The sequence below is a fragment of the Diabrotica undecimpunctata genome, chromosome 7 (assembly GCF_040954645.1).
Source record: "Diabrotica undecimpunctata isolate CICGRU chromosome 7, icDiaUnde3, whole genome shotgun sequence".
Lineage (NCBI taxonomy): Eukaryota > Metazoa > Arthropoda > Insecta > Coleoptera > Chrysomelidae > Diabrotica > Diabrotica undecimpunctata.
This window is the reverse complement of record NC_092809.1, coordinates 97,585,049-97,608,879: the sequence shown is the minus strand read 5'-3', so window position 1 is coordinate 97,608,879 and position 23,831 is coordinate 97,585,049. Positions and strand designations below refer to the sequence as shown.

Genomic DNA, 23,831 nt, shown 5'->3' with positions numbered 1-23,831 from the left:
GCAATATGGACCAAATACATACAAGAACTCTTTGGTGATAATATGTTCCAACAACCTCCGTTCTATATATGTAATGACCACTTACCAATAACATCAGATGAGGTGGACAAAGCAATATCACAACTAAAAGATGGCAAAGCTTCTAGACCTGACAATGCATATGCTTGATTCAGAAAGCTATTTAACACCGACGGTAAACGACTAACAAAAATATTCAATGACATATATTTAAACGGAGTAATAACAAGATGGCTGAAGTCAATGTTTATCGCTCTACTCAAGAAAACAAAACCCGTATCCTGCAATGATTTCCGAAACATCAGTTTAATAAGCCACATTTTAATGTAATTTCTGAAAATCATACATCAAAGGATATAGACTATGCGAAGAAAAAATCAGCCGTACACAGTTTGGTTTTCGGAACGCAGTGGGTACGAGAGAGGTTCTCTTTTGCATACAAGTACTATTTTAACGATGTAGAGACGTAAAAAAGCTAATGTATTTGCAGAAAATTAAGAAAATATTTATTCCAAATTTAGGTCAAAATATAAATGATTATGTAGTTAGCGAATTACCAACTGATTGGTTAAAGTCGACATTTGTCACAATACCTAAGACACATCGTCCAAAGACATGCGGTGATTATCAGACAATAAGTCTGATGAATCACGTTTTGAAGATCTTCCTGCGAGTAATACACAGCAGAATTTACACGCTGTTAGAGGACAGAATTAGCAATACTCAATTTGGGTTTAGGAGTGGCTTGGGTACAAGAGAAGCCTTGTTTAGTATACAGGTGCTAGTACAGAGATGCAGAGATATAAATCAAAATGTGTAAATTTGTGCAATCGATTTTGAAGAGGCTTTTGACAAAGTGCGACATAACAAAATGGTAGAAATATTGGAAACAGCTGGATTGGACGATAAAGATCTATGAATAATTACAAATCTATACTGGCATCAAGTGTCAAGAATAAAGGTTGAACAAGAACTGTCGGATAAAATAAATATAAAAAAAGGAGTGAGACAAGGCTGTATATTGTCGATTTTACTTTTTAACTTATATTCGGAGGAAATATCTAAGGAAGCCTTAATGGCGACAACCGAAGGTATTACTGTGAGTGGAGTAACCGAAGTAACAATATTAGATATGCCGACGATACCTTAGTGCTTGGTAATTGCGGAGAAGACCTTCAAAATCTAATGAACAAAATAAAACAGACTTGTGATCAGTATGGATTCAAACTCAACGTTAAGAAAACTAAATATATGATAGTTAGCAAACAAAATTATATACAGGATGACGGTATCAAAATCGGAGATGCCACACTGGACAGAGTAGAGAAACTCGTGTATCTCGGCAGTAATATCAATGAGAGCTGGGATCCAACCGCAGAAATTAAAAGCCGAATAGAACAAGCCCGAGCTGCCTTTGTAAAAATGAGAAACGTACTTTGCAGTCACGATCTTAGCATTGACCTTAGAGTTCGAATGACATCTTGCTACATCTTTGCTGTCCTGCTGTATGGAGTGGAAGCGTGGAATTTGACTAAGACTATCCTTAGACGCTTGACAGCCTTTGAGATGTGAGTATACAGACGACTACTGAAAATAAGCTGGGTCGACAAAGTTAGAAATAAGGAGGTCCTTAGACGGCTGAACCAAACAACACAACTGGTCAATATAATAAAGACACGCAAGCTGGAATACTTTGGCCACATTATGAGACACCCCGAAAAATATGATCTTTTACATCTGATCATTCAGGGAAAGATCCAAGGTAATCGTGGTCCTGGTAGAAGAAGAACATCATGGCTGAAAAATCTAAGGCAATGGGATGGAAAATCAACTACATCGTTATTTAGAGCTGCTGTCAATAAAGTCACGATAGCGAATATGGTAGCCAACATGATATTTAACGATCGATAACGGTCATGGAACTAGAAGAAGAAGTTAGTGAATATCTAGATGCACCCTGCCAACTATCATTTTCAATGAAAGCATTCTGTCCATTCAATAATGAAGTAAAACCACAAAAGGGATCAATTCGATTATATTTTTTAAGATATATACGCAATACTCTACTAAACTAATACTCTAATAATAAAACTAATAAATAGAAAAATATTATAAATTGATAAACCCAAATTAAAATATAAAGCTAACATTTTTATTGTGTGTTTCAGAATAGAAGAAATCAAATACCAAATTATATGAGACGTTGGGAGAAAAAATTAAATTTATTTAAAAACCAAAGAAAACGTGCTTAAAAAAACACCAAATTACAAGCATCAACTATTTTTGACATTTATTTTCTATACTAATTATATAGGTTGTAAAGTAGGATTGTAAACGAATTAAATTCCATCTTTAACCTCTTCCAAACCGACTTAATATATCATATTTCGCTACCGAAGGTTAAGTCAAGATTTTCAGTCACGCCGACACGTGGCAAAGAAATTCATTAATTAGTAATACAGTAAAACCTCCGTTAACAGAAATAATTGGGGGGGAGGCCGTTTCGGATAACAAGAATTTAGGTTAAAAATAACATTGTTTTTTATAATATTCTTGATCAAAGTATTGGTATTAAAAATACTATGAGTTGATTTCGTAATGATTTCTAATAAGTAAATCCAAAATAAAGTAATAAAATTAAGGAAAATGAACAAGTTTAACATGCTTTTTTTACAGAAATCTGCTATTTTTTTGCGTTTTCGTTTGACAACGATGTTTCTCTCTCCCTCCATCGTTAATTTGCAGAACGTCATGAGTTTGCCTTATTCGATTGTTCGACGAAACGTAAAGCAATCTGAAAAGGACAAAACTTTATGTAATGACAACAAAAATTAAGAATCTAGTCGTGTCCCTAACTAATTAGGCGTACTGTATAAAATTCTTTAAAGCATTGAAAATCTCGTCTACGATCTTGTGCTGCCTGCTCTTGGGTCGTCATCTTCGTCATCTGATATGCTCAGGTTGTCTTGATAAAGAACCATATCAATGATGTCCTGGTCGATGAATTCACGTTCTGAGTCATCAGCTGCTAACCAGTCACGTATCTCTTCTTAGTTAATTTCGTCATGTCCCGGCAAATTTTTAATAAAAGGTTTAATTTTTTCTGTCATTTTCTTACCATTTTCTTCTTCAGGATCGTCAAAATCGATCAAAATCTTATCAAAAAGTTTGTTCCAGCATTTTTCCAAAGTTGAAGATTTGATCTTGGCCCACGACTCAGCTCACCAATAAAAATGTTTTATTGTTAAAGATTTGAGAATTTCGGGAACACTTTTGGATTAATTCGTCTCCTGTAATAACAGATGTCTTAAGAATGCTTCTCTATAATGTCTCTTGAATGTCTCTATGACTCCCTGGTCTAACGGCTGGATTAAGCTTGTGACATTCGGTGGCAAAAATCTGATAATTGTCACCATTTTGTAGATTTTGAGGGTGAGGGCGCATTATCAACAAGCAACAATGCTTTGATGGGAAGGTTTTTTGATTTTAAAAACGATTTTACACTTGAGACGAATTCATTTTCAAACCATTCTAAAAATAAAGTGGTCGACATCCATGGACTTTTTTGGCTTCTATACCTTAAAATGCCTTTTCGGAAATATCTTTTAGAGCTCTTGGTTTTTGTGATTTCCCAACACACATAGACATCAAAATTGGTGAGTGAAATTAATGGAATTGTTTACGTTCTGCGACAAACATTTACTTTTTATTGAGAAAATTATTGAAACTGTCAGCTGTTTCGGTTAAACGATGTTTCGGTTAAAAAGATTTCGGATAAGGGAGGTTTTACTGTATTTATTTACTTTTCTTTATCATACAAATTTAATCAAACGCTATTTAGACAGAAAAATGCATAATATTAAATTGTTTTACTTATTATTGTTTAATGTTACATGTCAGAAACATTATGCATTATTTTTTTTATATTGTTGTATTTATATTAAATTGGATTTACTCTTTACCCTTAGCTGGTGATACCAAATTTTCTGGTGTAACATAACTGGTGACAAAAGGTCTCTCAGATTCGTTGTCTATATTCGGGTAAATTTAATATACAAAATTAATTTTTTTTATTAAATATTTATATTAAATAACAACTATCTTTCTTTTATACATTTCTTTATTTGAATTTTTACACAACAAATAAAACTTCCCTCTAAATAGAAAAAAATTGACACTGGAAAAAATATATTAAAAAGTCAACGTAATCAAAAATTTAGATATGTTATATATAAACAAGCCAAATGATGATTACATTTTTTTTCATAAAAAAGTGTTTTTAATAGGTGTCCTATCGTAAATGGAATCTATTGATTACGAATCTGTATTTAGTTTTTTTCCAACACGTCAGGTATTCAAGAAAAGCGTGTTTGAAATTTTTCATAGAAACTACCAAAAATACTGAGAAAATATTTATTGAAACTTTATTTATTACAAAATTACACTGCAAAATTGAGTTGTTCATAAAAAAAAATAATTCAGTAGAACCTACGTTAGACAATATTTGATTTTTTTTTAATAAAACCGTTCTATTTATCCATGAAAACTGCGTTTTGTGGTCGTAAAGTCTCTCCATCTCCTTTATATCTTGATGGAACCTCTCTACCTGCTCCTTTTAAGATGCATCCCAATTTTTTATAATTTTCGACCATGTTAGCTACAATTTCTTTATAGTTTGGAGACTTTTTGTTTCCAATAACACCGTCTATGACTTCTACGAAAGAACTCCATGCTTCAGATTTATCCTGGGTCATTGTATTCTAAAACAATCTGTTTGATTTTAAAGTTCGAATTTGGGGGCCTACTAAAATTCCTTCTCTAAGTTTAGCTTTAGAAAGTGCAGGAAATTTTTTGCACAGATATTTAAAGCAGTCACCTTATTTATCTTAAGCTTTGATAAACTGCTTCATCAATCCTAACTTTATGTGAAGAGCAGGCAAAAGAACTAATTCTAGGTCAATTAGTGTATCACGTTGCACATTTTTTTGTCCTGGTACAAATCTTTCTCTGAGTGGCAACTCTTTCTTAACGTAATGTAAATTTCGCACTTGACTATCCCACTCGCACAAAAAACATGAATACTTTGTGAATCCAGACTGCTGACCCAAAAGGATAGATATTATTTTGAGATCTCCACAGAGTTGCCAACAATATTCGCTATACTTTATTTTATTTAGCAACAGCTCAAGATTCTCATATGTTTCTTTGAGATGTACGGAGTGAGCAACAGACACTGAGGCATAAGTATTACCATTGTGCAACAAGACATCCTTCAGACTTCTCTTAGAAGAATCAAGAAATAACCGCCATGATGTGGAATCGTAGTTGTCAGCTCCCAGTTTCATAACTACTTCAGGAATATTATGACAATACACCAGTGAGCCCTCTTGAGAAAAATATTTCGCGAACTCTTTTTCACGATACCCATACCACGAAATTTCGTACCTGGAGCCAATAGATTTTTATCTTTCAGTCGCGATTCTAAGATTTGTGGAGCATGCTTCGATAGGCCCAAATCTCTCACTAAGTCATTTAGTTCAGCTTGGATAAACTTTTGAGCATCGATTTTTTCATCTGAACTTTCATCTGATGATTGTTGTTGGATGGTGCGAAGGAAAGGTGGAGAAATAGATGTTTCTGTTCCATATGATGGTCGTTTAGCAGAAGGTACTTCAGGATATTGAATTTTGTGTTTATTTTTTGAATTGAAACCATTTATATGGCAGGAGCAAAAGTAGCAGTCGTCTTCATGGTTTCTTGGTTCCCTATATACCATAGAAATGCGGAACGGTAAAGAGTTACCTGTACCTTTTGTCCATTTTCTCAGTAGTTCGACACTGAAAGCACAGTTTGTGTGGTACCCAAGATTTGTCCTGATCACTAAGCTTTACACCGAAGTAAGCGTGATAAGCTTTCTTTATCAAGTCTGTTATGTTTCGTTGATGCTTTTTTATTGTTAAATCACCACACACGTAACGTGCACTTTTATTGATGACATTATGCCGCGATAAACACTTATAAAAGAAAATACAACTCTATAACTGCCAGTGCCGTCGAGTTGACGGTATCGGCAGTGTTGTCATTCAAATGAAATTAACATAATGTATGAAAATATTGAATAAAATAAAATTAATATAGTGTATTTCTTTCGAAAAATAAGTATTTTAAATAAATAATTTTAATGCAATTTACGAAATATCAATAAGTTACTTGTTTGCGCTAGTATGTAATATCCCACAAGGTTTTTCTAATTTTGTGAAAAATTTTGACGTGATGGGCTTAAACCGAATTTATATTCAGAATCAGCGGACCCGTATTAGCTAAGGACACAAGGACACATGTCAAACTCAAAACACCAAATATCATGTCGGCCTGTGTTATTTAGTTAACACTAGAAGCACTAGAGCGGTCATTTTGACTGCTTTTCATTTTTGACACTCTGTATTACCTATTCATAAATGTTTTAGAAACTTGATAATGTATGACTTTTCCTAGATCTATTTGAAGATTATAATTTCTCTTTTACAGGTACTTAGCGTAATTACTTTTTAAGATATGGTAACGTATACCTAGAACTACCATATAGCAGTCATTTTGACTGCTTTCTATTTTCGACCCTCATTAGTCTAGAGTATTACTCATTCATATTTATTTTACAAAATTTATGATTTGGGACTTTATTATTTACTTGAGGATTATAATTTCTCTTTTACAGGTACTTAGTATAATTACATTTTGAATATATTTATGTTGATGTCTACCTAGAAAAATGCGGTCCTAATGACGAGGTAGTCTAATTTTTGTTCTACTTTTCTGGGAAGTTTTTACTTATTTTATGTATAAAATACATCGAAAATATTTGTTATTATGTAGTTTGAGTATACTCTTTGCAATTGCATGTTCAATCTGTATTTTGATTAATTTTACATTGTGATTTTTATTATTTCTGCTGTTATCATGTCTCGCCGATATTTGACTCAGCAGGAGCTATTAGAGTGTCTACAGAATTTGTCAGAAGATGAATCTGTAGCAGAGTTATCTAATGAAGATGTATCCGATAATGAAGTTGACGAGTATGTGCCTAATACAGTTGATCAAAGACATTCATCGGGCAGTGATTCTGAAGGTGAAGTTGAGATTGAGGTGATGCCCAGTACTTCTGCTTCAACTTCTAATGCAGACTTCAATACATCTTCAGAAATGATTACCAACCAGGTAAGAGGAATTCGCAGAAGCAATTAAGAGAATTCTTCCATAGATACCATAGGATGGGAGTTACTTGACAACAATGCTAGTACACCAGGTAAGCAACTATATTATATTAGTAGCTTCTATTTATGTATTCACTTAGGTGTATAATATTTTTGAGCATATTCTTCTTGATGTCACGAATATTGGCGATAATCATGGCAATATTTACCTTATCTGCAGGATGTTTTTCTTCCTGGATCCCGTTTTCCAAATATTTTTCCTTGCAGGATGGCTTGTAGAAGGGCGCATTTAGATTCATTTCGCATAATGTTTTCGAAATATTGTAACTTTCGAGATTTGATAGTGGTCCACGGGATTTGAAGTGTTCTCCGATTTAGCCACAGCTCGAATGCTTTCAATTTTCTGCATATATTTTCGTCAAGGTCAACTATTCAACACCATAAAAAAGAACAGAGAAGACGTAGCATCGCAGCATCCTTACTTTTATACCAAGAGAGAGGTTATGGCTCTTGAAGAAGGCCCCCATCTGGTTGAAGGTGGATCTAGCTTTTCCGATGTGCGCTCTTATTTCTTGGTTGTTGTTCCATTCTTTATTTATTAAGGTGCCATTTATTTAAATAAATAAATAAATGAGTATATACCTGCATACTAATTTATCTCGTTCATTTTAGGAAGGCGTACCATGACATGAATGCGTGCCCTCCAAGTAAAAACTCGGCAGGACCCTGGGCTACCTGGCCTTTCGGCATACGCCCGTTAACGAAACCTCTGCCCCTACGAGTCCGACACCAAAGTGAAGGTGCCACGGGGCGCGTACCAAAGACGTCCCGTGGGTCCCCCCGTGGGGGTACCCCGTAGGGTTACCACGACACGTCTAGCACACGCAACCCGCGGAGGCTCCACCTTCCCCGTAGTACCTGTGTTGTGAGTACCTTGCCTACCCGTTACTCCCACACTACGGGCGGGTAGGTTCGGCAGGCGGAGGAATTTCCACCTCACACGTAGACAGGTCGCCGCCGAGGATCTCTCCTCTACCACTCTTGGATCTCCCGGTGGGTACGTGCCGGGGCACCTACACCATTCCTGACCGCCGTCAGGAGCGGTATATCCACACCCCTCCTGACCGAGGTCAGGAGAGGTATTTACGGGCCCAGCTCGTTCAACCTCACCAGGCTCTTTTGGAATGGGAGTAGAGTGGTCCCACGAGTAGTCTCGTCTCGGATACTAGGAGTGTAGACCGGTGACCGTGTCGCCGAAGCGACCGTGTGCGTTTCTACAAACCCGACACCTCAGTCGTACCAGTCAAAATGTTCTAAAGGAAGTTGCTGGACCAACCCCTCATGCTAAGAGAAGCATTATTAGAGATTCTGCAGCTAGTGCATGGCGGCTGTTGATTGATGAATGCATACTCCGTAACATAAAATCATGTACTGTTGCTGAAGGTAGAAGAAAACTCAAAGATGAAAATTGGCAAATTTCTATTGAAGAAATGGAAGCATTTATATCCTTACTGTATGATAGGGGAGCTTATATGGCACGAAATGTTAGCATAAAGATGCTGTGGTCTGGAACATGGGGCCCAAAATTTTTTCAAGGGGCGATGTCTAGAAACAAATTTACACAAATAATGAGTTTTATCCGTTTTGATATGAGAAATACCAGGACTGAGCGATTATCAACAGATAAATTTGCACTTGCGTCGGGAATATGGAACCCATTTATAGAGAATTGTATATTATGTTATACACCTGGCGAAAATATAACTATCGACGAACAGCTTTTTTCCACGAAGGCAAGATGCCGCTTTACCCAGTACATGGCGAATAAACCCGATAAGTTTGGAATTAAATTCTGGCTTGCAGCTGATGTCGAGTCCAAATATTTGTTAAACGGATTTCCTTACCTAGGGAAAGATGAACAACGACCAGCCAATCAACTTCTGGGGGAACATGTTGTTAGCCGTCTAATGGAACCATTTATAAATAAAGGAAGAAATGTCACGACGGATAATTTCTTTACGTCCATAAAGTTGGCAAAAGAATTACGAAAGAAGGCTACCAGCGTTGTTGGAACAATCAACCGAACAAGAAAGGATATTCCACCGTCAGTAAAAAATAAAAAGATGGAATTGTACAAAACAAAAATTTTCAAACACGAAGACTTGAGGCTAACGGCGTACCAGGGAAAAGTCAACAAAAATGTTCTAGTGCTGAGTTCTTTACACTCGAATGATATTAAAATGGGCACAGATAAAAAGAAAAAACCGGAAACCATCATCTTCTACAACTAGACAAAATACGGAGTAGACGTTGTAGATCAGATGGCTGGACTGTATTCAACCAAATCTGCTTCAAGAAGATGGCCGTTGCAAGTTTGTTTAAATATTTTAGATATGGTAGGAATAAATGCTTGGGTTCTGTATATCAAAGTTACGGGCAGTCAAATATCTAGGCAGGATTTCCTACTTCAGTTAGCAGAAGAATTGCGAGAAGATCACATGAATAAGGGCAGGGCAACATCAACGGATACAAATCCAAGAGGTACAAAAAAAACACCAAATAATAAACGTAAGCAGTGTCAAACAGGGAATTGCAACAAAAATAAAACATTTGAAATTTGTCATATATATAAAAAATTTGTGTGTGGGTCATGTACAAGCAAAATTGAAAAATTTGGCCGCTGCATAAATTGTACTTAAATAATTAAATAATTTATTTAAATATATTAAACATGTCTTTTATTATTAGTTATTTACTCAATATAGGTTTTTATCAAATAAAAAAGAATACAAAAACGGCTGGCAATAGAAAATTCTAATATCCGTCATTTTGACCGCCGGTGGTGCTTCTAGGTATACACAAATGCTGGTGCTTCTAGTGTTACAGGGCGATTTTTTCTTGTAAAGTAAAAACAACAGAAAATAACAAGATATAAGAAATCGCTACTAAAATTAATGATAATTCTTATATTCGCAACACTTACATTATTTTCGGCAATATTTACGATAATACTGAAGACAAATTGGTATATTGCAATTCTTACATAAACAATAGGTTTTCCTTCGCTCTGAAACGGACAAACTACAATATTTTTGAAATTCAAAGTATAATTCTTCGATTTCCATCGCGATATCTTCAATCTTTAGGATCCTAGAAACAATACTTCTCAGTGCGCGTGGAATATTTGTTTGTAGTCTTCTGCGCATGTGTTCTTTGACCAATTCTCAAACCAAAGCCTTTATTAAATTGCATCTAGTTTAATCATTTTCCATAATAGAAGTGTATATAATACATAAATTCACACTACACATATTTACAATTTTATAAAAGATTGCCATAGACCACCTTCGAGTTAGGCAACTACAAGAATATTTGGCGGTTTTTTTATCCAAAGTATCCACACCCCCTTTTGTAAGATTACACCGTAACATAATTTCTGGCTTGCTCGTGCCTTCGTCGATAACTTGCATAGATAACAGCAGAAGAACATATTTATTTTTCTTTGGAGTGTAAGACAACAATGTCAGATCTTTCGTAAAACCGTATAAGCTTTCACCAGGTTCTCTTGTTTTATTCGGTTAAAATAGTGGTGGAATTTCTCTTTTAATGATTTTAGGGTCCTAACAAAAGTTAACTTGTTATCCAGTAAGTGATTAGCCAGTTCTACCGAACTGTACCAGTTATCAGCTGATACATTTCTATTAGAATTATACAGTGGCTTAGAAAGTCTGATAAACGCTTGAGTTGGAATAGATTTATTTTTTTCCTTATCAGAAAGACAAAGACCGAACTAAAATTTCTGATAAGAGACTGGAATGCACAAATGGGTGGATATGAGAACGAGATAATAGGATGTACAGTGAACCACAAGGAAATTAAACTACTAATTGAACTATTTGAATTTTGTCTTATGAACATTTTTTAAATCGTAACACAATAGAAGAAAGATATTCTTATATAGGAAAGCAAAAAATTTGAAGAGGAAGAATGGCATTATAGTATACATACAAAAGATCCATGTTTTGGTAGAAATCATCAAGACAGTGCAGATTAAAAACACAGCACAGATTATAGTCATATGATGTTTGAAAAATATAAATAAAGTACCTACTATCAGAAAACAAAAGACGAAGTGTGAAACAAGAGATAAGATAAATAAAAATTGGAAAATATTTGAGATCTGTTTAGAAATGCTTTGAGGCCGGTGGGTGGATTGAGTAGCTTATCAGCTGTCACTGCTGGTCCTTAGACCTGATAAAGGAGGAAGGAGTCTTCAGACCAGGTTAGTACTCTATCTGAGAACTATAAATACAGCAGTGCTCATACAACCAAGGATGTGCCACACCGAAGACGACAAACTTCAGTAATCGGACAACGCACCATTAAAAAAAGAGAATATATTAGGAATAGCCGCTTGGAGCATTAAATCTCTAACAAGAGAACAAGAACTCATTAAAGAACTCGCTGATGCTCAGATATAGATATGTGCTATCGAAAAAAAAACAGAAGAAAAAAAGTAAAAGACCAAACCATGTTAGACAACTACCTAATGGTATGCAGAGGCGTACCAAAAGAAACAAGACCTAAAGAAGGAATCACTTTATTAATTAATTGAAAATTAATTATTTAGGTAAGAGAGTGTGAGTGGAATTTAGAAAGAATTATTGGTATCAGAATAAAACTAGGAGGAAAACAGAATAATATCATCAATACACGCACCGGAAAATAATAAAAAGCAACAGAGCAATACTTTATCCCTATCTATATTCATACCAGTACTCGCATTAATCATTTTTTTATTATAAAACATTCTGGCGTTTCTTGCTACAGGTAGTTGCAGCTTCCTCTGTGGCTGTATTAGTTATAGCTGTGGAACTTCAGGGTTTTTTGACATTATTGCCACAAAATAGTCATATTACTTCTGTAGTGATCCTTTCCAAAGTTAATTTACTCCTGTTCTTACTTAGCTGTACCGTACTGATGACAACCAAATAGTCAGAAATTCGTATCTACAGTTTCCTTCCACCTTTTTTTATCTACACTTGAGTGCAAAAAAATTGACTCAAAATTATTTTGCGAAAGTTCGTCTCCTGTTTCAATCAAAAAAGGTGTAAATTTAAAAATATTTAGTATACAATTATTAACCTCATTATTGAGTTTGAAAAAAGTTTTGATTTTTGGTAAATCGGGTGACGTCTTACAAATAAATAATGCAATACGTAGAGAGGGGGTCAGAATTTGACTCATTGAAATCGACACGCACCGACTTAACGCGTTCGGTGAACATCGTAAGCATTAATTTCCATAGCAAACCACTAATACATCAGTCAATTAAGTTCGCAACTTCATGACAAATGGATACCACATCCGTCAAAGCAGCTCAAGCAGTAGCATTATTGAGAGAAGACCTGAGCCAGAGAGCCGTGGCAAATCGACTAAATTTAAGCCAATCTGCTGTGTCTCGAGTGTATCGTTGGTACCAAGATACTGGTGCTTATGTCCGCCGACAAGGAGGAGGTCGTAAACGAATAACAACAGAGAGAGATGATCAATTTCTTGTATCTAAATCTCTGAGAAATCGACATTTGACTGGTGTTAATCTCAAAGAAGAGCTTAGAGAGGTTCGAGGTGTGGTTACCAGCGTTTGGACAGTCAGAAGGAGACTGAAAGCAGCCAACCTGACACCAAAAAGGGCAGCTACGGATCCCAAGCTAACTGCAGCCCACAAGCAAAGGCGACTAGAATTTGCTCGCGAACATCTGGATTGGGACGACTATTAATGGAGTCCGGTATTATTCTCCGACGAAAGTAGGATCTGCCTACATGGCAACGACAAGAGGCGTCGAGTCTATAGAAGGCCAGGGGAACGATTTGCTCAATGTTGTATACGAGAAATTGTGTCGGCAATGGTGGCGGTTCTTGTATGTTTTGGGCAGACATTTCTATGGATGGGAAAACCGAGTTGGTTTTCGTGCCTGGTGGAGGACGTGGAGGAGGTTTAACGGCGGATCGTTACATCAGAGATATTTTGGAAGAACATGTGGTTCCATACGCGGGATTTATTGGTAATGCCTTTATTTTATTGCATGATAATTAACGATGTCATACCGCACGAGTCACCACCACCTATCTGACTGAGATCGGTATACCTACAATAAATTGGCCTGCGTTGAGCCCGGACATAAATCCAATAGAGCATGTTTGGGATGAGCTTAAACGAAGGGTCCGGAACAGAAATCATGCACCAAGGAGCATAATGGAATTGAGAGCTGCACTTAATGATGAATGGGAAGCAATGCCTCAAGAATTTATTAGAAAAGTCATCCGATCCATGCGAAATCGATTGAAAAGTGTAATTAGGAGTAGGGGTGGTAATATTAAATACTGAATAATTAAGAAATTCATGTTGTAACTGATGATTTCTCTGTTCATAATGTCTTTCTTGCGTTAGTTCCAATGATGAATATTTAGGAAACTCTGTTTGTATTGCATATTATTTTTAAAATGCGACTTTCAAATAATGAAATAGAAGTTTTTGTAAGTTCAATAATAAAGTTATTGTTTGCACATTATTTTTTTTTATTTTCATAATTTTTACATTGAAACAGAAGGTGTAATCTCAAATGTTGCTTTTGAGTCGATTATTTTGCACTCAAGTGTAGTTTCCTTATTATAAGAGCGGGAAATTAGATGAAGGGCGAGAAATTATAGAATGGAGCGAAAAGTCAAGAGATTCATTGAGATAAATTAATGTTAAACCCGATTTAATTGATGAATGATGGGCTAAATGACAAAAGCTACCAGAAAACTTTTTTTAAAGACGTTGTTGAGTGACTTTAATAGCAATCATTTGAAATAATTTATTGAAATGGTAGGTTTATCTACCTGCCAAATAAATAACTTGAACGTGTGTTTTTTTATTAGATGCTTTCTTACGTAAATATAAAATTTTAATTATTATAATAATAATTCTTCGAATTAATTATAAATATTTAGATCTGATATTTATTAGTATTTTGCATAATACATTAATACGAAATTTTAGGAAAAGAGTTACGATAATTTGATTCAAATTTGCCTATTTTGCTGGACAAAAAACTAGATATCTTTATCTTTGAAATTATGACGCTAATATCATTTAAACGAAAATGTGAATAAAAGTTAATATTATGCAAACCAACATCAAGTTCTGTCCATTTCTCCAGCCCTTAATCTCTGCGACTTCACAAATCTCTTCAAACATAGATAGATACGGCGAAAAGATCGGGTTCGTTCAAAAAAATATTTCCATAAGATACTTATTTGCTTAATAACTTCTTGAGCTTCCGCATGTTTAAAGAGAGTAACAAGATTTATGGCAGAAAGCGTACTCCCGTTAAGATTGACAAAATGCCCTTAATCCTAGAATTAAATTTTTTTCATTTTTTTGTTTTTATGTAATTAAAAATAAGGCTCAGGCAATTTTAGCCCAACACCCCCTCAACCCTGCCACAAAACTTCAATTTTTTGGTTTTTATTTTTTTTTTTGAGGTGGAATACATTCAACTTGGGAATTTCATAAAATTCACACATATAACTGAAGCTTTTACAAATATTGAGTATATAACCTAAGAATTGTTTTTTGTATAACTTTTTTTTTCGAGGTATCTGGAGATTCATTTTTTTTTATTTTGTGTATTTGATTAAAAATTATATCTCTGACTTTTTTAAGATGTTTTCATATGGAGAGCTCTTCAAATTTCCGAAAAACTTTTTTTTAAGGATTTGATATATTTTGAAATCTGTAAAATCCCACAAAATCCCAACTATCAGTTTTCGGATTTTTTGACATGGTGCACCTTAGAAAAATATCTGAAAAATCAGAGATACAGTTTTTGAACAAATAAACAAAATAAAAAAATTTGGCTTACAGCCATCTCCAAAAAAAATTGTAACCTAAAAAAAATGAATTTTTAGGTTATGTACATCAACATAAGAGTATATAAAACATAGAAAAGTTTTGTATAAGCCTTAGCCATGCCTGTGAATTTTTTGAAAGTTTTGGTCACAACTTACAAAAAAAAAACAAAAATCACGTTTTTAGGAAAGGGCAGGGGTGTTGCAAGCTAAAATTACGTGTTTTATTTTTTTAATGACCTAAAGATTACTTAGGATGTATTGATTTTAAAAATATGATTAACCCCGCAAAAACTCTAAAAAACTAAAAAGAAAACATGGTTTTTTGGAGGTTTAAAGGTGTTTCGCCTTATTTTTGAATGCTCTAAAGTCCTCTTTTAATTTAAAATATTTATAACCTATAAAAAACTTAGTTTGATCCATTTCGAAGTCTATAAAATAGAAAAAATTACCCAAAACCCCTAAAATAACAGTTTTTCGGATTTTTTAAAAATGACGCACTATACGGAAAATTGTGAAAAAATTAGAGAAATAGTTTTTAATCAAATACACATAGTAAAAAAAATTGGACCTGCAGTCACCTTCTTCTAAATATGTCTATCTTCTAGAGATGTTGGCGACCACATTGACCCATTTTATTCTATTCACAACAGCTCGCAGCCAAGATGTATTTTTAATCACATAAATGGTAACATATGAGAAAATTGATTCAGGTTGTGTCGATGTCAAAAAATATGATTAATCTCACCAAAACCCTTAAAAACCAAGAAAAACTTTAATTTTTAGGACGAGCTTAAAGGTTTATCACCCAATTTTTAAATTGGGTGATAAACCTCATAAAGTCATAAAGATCTCATTTAATTTAAAATATATATAACTTATAAAAAAACTTTGATTTGATCTATATAAGTCTATAAAATGTACAAAATCCCCTAAAACCAAAAAAAATACAGCTTTTCGGATGTTTTTAATTCGAAAATATCAAATATTCTGAAAAATATCAAAGATATCATTTTTGATCCAATAAACAAAGTAAAAAGAAATTCACCTGCAGCCACCCCCAAAAAAAAGTTCGACGTTTTTTAAGCATTTTTAGGTTATGTACATTCAACATAAGATGAAATTATGAGAAAGTTAATTCAGGTTGTATGAAAAATATAATTAACCCCGCCAAAACGAAAGCCAATTTTATTTGAACAAATCAGGTCTTTCCATCTGTATGGTCAGACAACATTATAATTCCTCTGGCCAAACCCAACAAAGATAGAACAAACATAGACTTGTACAGTCCCATATCACTTACTAATGTATCATGAAAAGTTCTAAAAAAAATTATAAATAAAAGACTAATGTGGTACTTAGAACAACAAAAACATTTAATTTCTCAGAAAAGTGCATTCCATCAAAATAGATCAGGCGATCAATGGATCAACAACTTATTAGATTTAGAGTCAGAGATACACGAAGGTTTTCCAAATAATCAAGAGACCATCGCAGTATTTTTCAATATTACCAAGGCATACAACACGGTTTGGAGGTTTATTATTATATCAAAATTACGCAAATGTGGAATCAGGATAATATTCTTAGATTAATAAAAAACTTTCGTCATTCAAGAGTTTTCTGTGTTCGAACCAAGAATTTCACTTCAACAAAAATGAATCAGTAAAACAGAACACCTCAGGGGTCAGTTATGAGCCCACCTCTCTTTCTCGTAGCTATCAATGATATACTGGATCACTGCTCCCCGCTAATTAAGGGAAGACTATATGCGGACGATTCGGTTGTATTTGCAAAGAGAAAGAATATAAGAATGATTTAAAAGCACTTACAAGAATCCATATATAAACTAGATATATGGTATGATATTATGTAATATCATATTTACAATATATTTCAAAAATAAAAAAGTCCTGCCAAAATGGATTAAATGTAATGAAAACATTATCAAATAGAAAATGGGGAACCGACAAAACTACATTATTAAATCACTATTTAGATCAAAAATAGAATATGAGGCTATTTTATAAGCCTTTGCTAAAAAACATGTTACCAAGCAACTTGAAATCATTCAAAACACAGCACTTCGCATTGCCACAGATGCATTTAGAATCACACCAGTTCAGAATCTTCAATGCCTAACAGGAGAACCACCTTTTACCCTAGGAAGGAAGTATTTATGCCTCTCATATGCATCTTCAGTTGCCAGTAACAAATTATAAGAATAACATATTATATTATTATATTAGAAACTTATAAAAAAAATGAGTTCGATTCGCCATTCTACGAAAGAGTCCAAAGAAATTAAAAAAATCTGCAACTCCAAATTCCTGACCTCTCTCCTTCAAATGTAAAAACTCCCCCTCCTTGGTTAATCATGATTCTCGAAATCAATACGACACTATTCCAATGTCACAAATCAGAGACATCAACCAATGTAATTCGACAGTTATTTTTAAAGGAACTCAAGACTTGCAGGGAAAGTTTCTGCATTTATACTGATCCCTCCAAATCTGCAAACAGCGTAAGAGCAGCAATTGTCACTCCACATTCCTCTTCTTAATTTAAATTAATGTCAGCCACTCCTGTGTATACAGCAGAATTATATGCAATATTACAAGCCCTCATGGATTCCAAAAGTATAAACCATTCTTTCTCCATCATTATCACAGATTCTTTAAACTCGTTAACAACAATTATTGTTCAACTATACACTAAGAACCTTATAGTTTTACTGGTCAAGAAAGAACTTGCTACCTTACAAGAATCTGGTTCGGAAGTCAAATTTATGTGGGTTTCATCTTACATTGGAATACAAGGTAATGAAAAATCAAACCTCCAAGCGAGAGATGCTACCAACAACGGCCATGCTATAATAGTGTGAAAGACTATCTCCAGTGACATAAAACAGTTCGTCAAAGAAAAAGTGAACAATACTTGGCAAAATAAGTGGGATTTATCGGTATCTAAGTTAAAAGAAATTAAATCGACAGTAAACCTATGCCTAAACCTAAAAAGAGCTCACCAAGTCAAAATTTCTCGACTTCGAGTAGGTCACACTAATATTACACAAAAGTATCTAATGACCAAGGAAGAAATTCCAGTGTGTGAATATTGTCGTCAAAGTTACTGTTAAACACCTCTGTGGAAAATATACAGTAAACAGACAAAACAACAATATTTCCAGTGATTTACAGACAATATTAAGTGAACATTTAACTTCCAAAAACTTAATTAGCTTTCTTAAAGATACGTCTTTATATAATTTAATATAATGTAATAACTAATGTCGCTAATGACTAATGACCCAGGTGGTTAAAGCGACTATTTTTTGAAAACAAAAAAAAATCATTTTTTATAAAAAATATTGATGAATAAATTACTAGTTACTATAAACAATATCTTTTTCTCTTAAGAAAAACAATCTACCATTCATTTCTATTAAGCTACTTTAAAACCTATTGTAATTGTATAATAAACTTGTTTCACTCACCGCTTTTAAGGAAAATTTAAAAATATCCGTTATTTTCTATATATATTGATCGGAGTTGTGACGGAACACCGATGGTTTGCAGACAAAGATACCAATGTCACAATATTAACACGATGTTACTACTTGGCATAAAGATAACCTCTTTAATACAAATGTTGGGATGGAACTCGACTGGGTGGAAGTCAAGGACGATAATTTTAGGAAGTTGGGCTATAAAATCCGACCGGTGAATTAAATTAAAACTATTTATATTTTATCAGCTGATAAAAATTGTATATGTAGTTGATTACTCACATCCAAAATAAAAAAAATCTTTATACGCATAAGATCGCGATAGCTGAAAAAATAGTCACGGTTTATTATGTATACTTGGATTAAAACGTACCTTCTATCTGGTATTCTGTACTGTCATTCTGCCTGTACATGCCCGTACCACTGGAGGGCTCTGTTTTCCAGCTCTTTTGTAATTAAGCATTCTACTTCAATTCTGTTTCATATTTCCAGTGTTCTGATTCTATCCTTTCTGGTGATTTGTACATATCCTCATGAAGTCTAATTCAACTGTTCTTATTTTATTTCGTATTGTTATTGTCATTGGCCATACTTCCGCTCCATATAGAATAATATTCAGCAGTTTGCTGAAAGATCCTTTTGTTGTTGTCTTTGTTTACAGTTTTGTTTCATATCACTCCATGTGAGAGTTTTCGTGGCTTGTTTACTCCGTGCTATTTTCATTTCTATAATTTCATACAAGTACCTTCTCGGACTATCGGCACTACCGTCTCGGCAACACCAACTGGCATATCAATCTACTGAATTAATCTTATTTTGTTCTTGAAACGATACGTTTAATTAATAGTACAAAAAATATTAATTACATCCTAATATAATTAATAATACGATTATTTTTTTCGCAAAATTGCCAAAAATATTGGTTGCTGTAATTTTATAGACACTTATTATATCTAAGACACATATTGAGATACAATAAGTAGGTGCTGTCTACTTCAATTGATTATGCAGGAAAAATTAGGCGGGGACTAAGCAGAAGAAAACACTCGTGGCTCCAAAATCTGCGACACTGTTTGTAGGTTACATCAGTGGAGCTATTTAGAACTGCCGTAAGCAAAATCAGAATTACCATGTTTATAGACAACTTTAGCGATGGATAAAGCACCTGAAGAAGGATTTGACAGATACAAGGTAATCGTATTAAAGTATCTTAACCGAATAAACCACGAACATAATACGATGTCATTAGTATTATGATCCAATAAAATGTAAGTTCTAATGTCAGTAGTCTTCTACTAAAGCCCGATTAATCCTTGCTTATCTTGTCAGATCCAAAATACGGAAACAAGTAAATATAACGTGTTTTAAATTTTGTTTTAAATTACATTAAAATCATCACGTTTTATATACTTTATAAATCAATTTATATACAGTTTTAAATAAAAATACATTATCAAAAAAAAAGTTTTGATTAATAATAAGTAAACACTTCTCTTACGAAGCAAAAAAACTGCCAGAAACCCAAGCAAAAAAAACCGAGGGAAGAAGATTCAGAGGATGAGGACGACGTTATGAGTATATTTAAGAAGATAATGGGAGAACTAAAAGAAATCAGGAACGGAAATAAGGAATATAGAGAAGAGATAATACCGCTGAAAAAATAAACTACAGCAAGAATTGGAAGATTAACCCAAAAAGCAGATTAACCCAGGTTGAAAACAAAGTAAAAAGAATTAAAACACAGATGAAAAGAAATAACATAGTAATTACGGGTCTACCAATAGTCGCAACAGATGAAACACTCTTAAAAAATAACGTAAAAGATTTTATACAAAACCACCTAAAAGAGGATGTCGAAATAGAATCTGCAATGAAGCTAAAAAACAATGTCTGGTTCAAATGAACGATTACGGCAAAAATTAAGGTAATGATAGAAAAAAGCCAATTCAGATTTCTTACTGGAGAAAAGATCTTCATCAACGATGACCTGACTGAAAAGGAAAGACACATGAGGCAGGAAATTGTAAATAAAGGCAAGGATTAATAGCTGAAGGTAAAAACGTGAAGATAGGGTACAAAAAACCAACTGTGGATGGCATAAAATGGGAATGGGCCGGAAATGGTATTTTAAACGAAACAATTCTAGAAATATGGACCCAAAAAACGGCATATAGTAGTGAAACAAGAAAAAGACGACCCATTAGGCCGACGGACCCTAGCGATGAACAGGAAAATGAGATTGAACATAAATAGCAAAACCAAAAATAAGAATACGTATCTAAATATTGCGACATGGAATATACAAGGAGTATACGAGGAGGGAGCATAATTAATTAATCTAGAACCTAAATAAAAGAACTTAAAAAACATAAAATATACACCATAGCAATACAAGAAACACATTTGACTGGAAACAAGATTAAAAAGATTAGTCCATACACGTTTTATACTATTGGAGGCGATAATATTAATTTTGGAGTGGGCTTTTTGGTACATGTAGTAGAAGGTGGATAAATATATGTACTTAGGTTAATCAGAAGTGTAAGAAAGAATATGAAATCAACCTAAGACTGACCAAGAGCAACATATGTGCTGAAACCATGAGCAAAATAATTAAGGCCAAAGATATATCTGGTAATACAAAAATAAGAGTATACAAAACTATAATTAGACCCACAATGCTATAAGCTTCCGCGACATGGACTATGAAGAAAACCATACAGAGCAGATTGGAAGCATGTGAAAGAAGGATACTTGGCAAAATGTTCGGTGGAAAAGTAGTAAAGGGAGAATGAAGAAGACGAACTAATGCAGAAGTATGCTAATTATATTATATATTATAAATTGTATGCTAATTCTACATTAACAAAACTGGCGAAAAAACGTAGACTAGAATGGCTCGGATATCTAGAAAGAATGCAAGATAATAGACTAGTAAAGAATATTGTTTGTAAAGTACCTGACGGCAAAAAAAGAGTGAAAAACCAAAAAATAAATGGAGAAATGTAGAAGAGGAAACCTGGGTAAATAAAAACAATGACCAAAGTAGAGAAATAAGGACATGTATTGAAATTGCAAGACAAGAATTTATAAAAATGAAAACAAGGTTTGTTAATTGAGACCTTCCTCTGGAGCTGAGGATGAGCCTTAGGATGCTACGTGTTCTCGACTTTGTTGTATGGAATAGAAAGCTGGACACTAAAAGTGAATAATATAAAGAAGTTGGAATCATTTGAGATGTGGTGCTATAGAAGGATTTTGAAAATACCATGGACACAACGAGTTACAAATGCAGAAGTGTTAAGAAGGCTACAAAAGGAATGCGAGGTCATAAAGCACATCAAAACAAGAAAGCTGTAATATTTAGGTCACATTACCAGAGGTGCGAAATATAAGAGATTAAGGCTCATAATGCAAGGTAAAATCAAGCGTAAAAGATCCATAGGAAGACGAAAAATTTCTTGGCTAAGAAACCTAAGAGAGTAGTATAGTTGCAGCTTAGTAGATCTTTTCAGAGCAGCCGCCAATAAGGTACGGATAGCTGTGATGATAGCCAATCTCCGATAGGAGATTGAACTACAAGAAGAAGAAGTGATGGAATATGTCAAAGAAATGGGAATCAGAGATTGGAAGCTGATACCTAAGAACAGAAAACAATGGAAATTAACATACAGAAATGGGCCTAAAAGGCCCATTAACGCTATACATACGTACCTAAACTTCTTGTGTGACGTTAAACTCAAGGGTGACTTGTGATCTTTTTATTACATCCTGTTTTCGCTATGGCACTTTATTATGACTTTTTTTCGATGGTTAGTTACTTCTGTCGTGAATGTAATACTACATAATCGATACATTGTTTAATTTATAATTCATGATAAGTTGTCGTTGAACTGTGTATTATCTTATGTCATTTTCCATAGATATACAGCAATCGAATATGTATTACCATAGTTAATTGCGTTATCTCATGGATTAAGGTTATTTATAGACGCTTAAATACAATAAATCTTAAGTAAAATATTTTGACGTATACGCATATCCGAAAACTGAAGGATCGCAGGTATATTAAAATATTTTATTTTGTAGAACAATTTAAAATACATTTAAAGGAAACTTACTAGTTCTATTACCTTTTGTAATGGGTAGTACCTAACTTACTAGTTCCATTACCTTTTGATACGTTTTAGATGAAGACTTTAGAAAACTAAAACTCTATCCATCTATAGCTATAGTTTAACAGTTTATGCGTTCACCTCCTCTTCTATTTTTTAAGACATCTTCTAAGACATATTTTTCAAAGTATAACATTTTAATAGAATAGAATAGAATAGAAGGAATAGTGACAATTTACATACATACATATAAAATATTTGCAAATTTAAACATTACAAACAAATATTTAATATTAACAATTTAAGAAACAACAAACACACTAAATAAAAATATAAAACCATAAAATATCATCATAATAGGCAAATACACTGACCAAACTAGTACTATTGTGTAAAAACTGTACTTAGGTACTCCGTTTTTGAATAGAAACAATGTTTCAAAAAATGTGATTTGATTTTAAGCTTAAACGATAACAAGTGAAGACTTTTTACTTCATCTGGCAAAAAGTTATACAAACTAACAGTCGAATTTTTTATACTCTTTGTCAACCTAAAACGTTGTGCTCTAATAGCATCTCTAGATCTTGTATGGTGATCATGGAAGTTGGAGTTTATATTAAACTTACCTTTGTTGGCATGAAAGTAGTAGCATAATACCTAAATCCAGAAATAAAAGTTTATTGTGCCCTATATTCTGCTCTTGCAAGTATCCTAACTACTCTTTTTTGTAGTTTAAAAATTCGATCTGCGTGAGAAGAATTAACCCAAACAGTTATTCCGTACTGTAAATAGCTATGAAATAGTGCAAAGTAGCACATTCTAAGAGTACTTTTAGGAATCATCTTATATACTAAAAGGCTAAGCCCTTTTCTTTCTCTAAGTTTTTCTCTAAGTAAATCAACAGAGACAAGAAAATTTTATCAGAGACTAAACAAAAGCAGAAAAGACTTCAAACCGAGAACAACGATGTGTAGAGATAAGGAAGGTCATATATTGACAGAACAGCAAGAGATACTAAGTAGATGGACAGAACATTTTACGGAAAAGTTTGAAGGAGACAAGAGAGAGACGACCCCTGACATACCA

General features: G+C 33.7%; 1 protein-coding gene across 2 annotated transcripts in view; it reads right to left on the bottom strand.

The window, feature by feature from the left end:
• Positions 1 to 22,512, bottom strand: part of LOC140446884 (alpha-tocopherol transfer protein-like) — a 65,468-nt gene extending 42,956 nt beyond the window's left edge. Inside the window, exon 1 of one of the 2 annotated variants that reach the window (XM_072539463.1) lies at positions 22,345 to 22,512. The gene's annotated coding sequence lies outside the window, so the exon portion shown is untranslated. Of the gene's footprint in view, positions 1 to 18,618; positions 18,785 to 22,344 lie in introns of those variants that run through there. The other variant, XM_072539462.1, reaches the window with a different exon arrangement.
• Between the last annotated feature and the right edge of the window lie 1,319 nt (positions 22,513 to 23,831).